Below are 1,572 nucleotides of genomic sequence, written 5' to 3' on the forward strand. Positions count from 1 at the left end.
GATCACATTCGGACCTATGGTGAAAAAGGAAATATCGTCAGATAAATACTGGATAGAAGCTTTCTGAGAAACTGCTTGGTGATGTGTGCATTCCACTCAGGAAGTTATACCTTTCTTCTCATAAGGCACTGTTGGAACACTGTTCCTATAAAACTAAAAATGTGATATTCGGAGTACATTGAAGACTATGGTGAAAAGTGAAAAGTTTTTCAATAAAACCCAGAAAGAAGCATTCCAGGAAACTGATCTCTGATATGTCCATTTATTTCACAGAGTTAAAGCTTACTCTACATTTCCCAGTTTGGAAAGTCTGTCTTTGAGGATTCTGTGAAGAGATATTAAGAAACGACCGGAGGCCTGTGGAAAGCCAGGAAATGTCTTCCGTTGAAAACTGGAGAGAAGGTTTCTGAGCAACTGCTTTGTGATGTGTGTATTCATCTCATAGAGCTAAAGCATTCTTTGGATTGAGCAGTTTGAAATCACTCTTTCTGTGGAACGTGAGAAAGGACATTTGGGAACGATCTTAAGAATATACTGAAAAAGAAATACCCTCCGATAAAAACCAGAAAGAAACTTTCTGTGAAACTGCTCTGTATCATGTGAATTCCACTCACACAGTTAAGCTTCTGTTTTCATTGAACAGTATTCTAACATTGTTTTAGTTTCGTCAGTTAAGGGATACTTGGGAGCACATTGAGGTTTATGGTGAAAATGGAAATATTATCATATAGAAACTGGAGAGAAGATTTCCGTGGAGCTGCTTGGTGACGTGTGCATTCCATCACAGAGTTATACTTTTCTTCTCATAGAGGATTGGGAATCTCTTTTGAAGAAAAAGCTACCAGGGGACATTCAGGCGTATATGGATGGCTATGGTGAAAAAGGAAATATCCTCAGACAAAAACTGGAAAGAAGCTTTCTGTGAAACTGCTTTGTGATAGATATGTTCATTCATCTAGCATAGATAAAACTTTCTTTCTATTACGCAGTTTTGAAACATCGTCATGGATGGATTCGTGAAGGGTCATTCAGAGCACCTTCTGGCCAATAGTGAAAAAGAAAATATCTTCAGATAAAAACTGTATAGAAGATTTCTGAGAAATTGCGTTCTGATGTGTGCAATCCACTCAGGGAGTTATACCGCTTCTCTCATAAGGCAGGATTTGAATACTGTTCCTGTAAAACTGAAAAAGTGGTATTTCAGAGCGCATTGAAGACTATCACGAAAAGTGAAATATCCTCAAATAAAACCCAGAAAGAAGCATTGCCAGAGACTGCTCTCTGATATATGCATTGAATTCACAGAGCTAAAGCTTACTCTACATTGCCCAGTATGGAAACTCTGTCTTTGAGGAATCTGGGAAGGGGTATTAAGTGGCCCCCGGAGGCTTGTGGTGAGCAAGGAAACGTCTTCCGATGAAAACTGGAGAGAAGCTTTCTGAGCAACTGCTTTGTGATGTGTGTATTCGTCTCATATTGTTAAACCATTCTTTGGATTGAACAGTTTGAAATCACTGTTTTTGTGGAATCTGAGGAAGGACATTTGGTAACGCTTCTTATAATAAAGAGAAA

Source organism: Trachypithecus francoisi, unplaced genomic scaffold (genome assembly GCF_009764315.1).
Source record: "Trachypithecus francoisi isolate TF-2019V2 unplaced genomic scaffold, Tfra_2.0 Contig01700_ERROPOS7600000+, whole genome shotgun sequence".
In the NCBI taxonomy this organism is placed as follows: Eukaryota; Metazoa; Chordata; class Mammalia; order Primates; family Cercopithecidae; genus Trachypithecus; species Trachypithecus francoisi.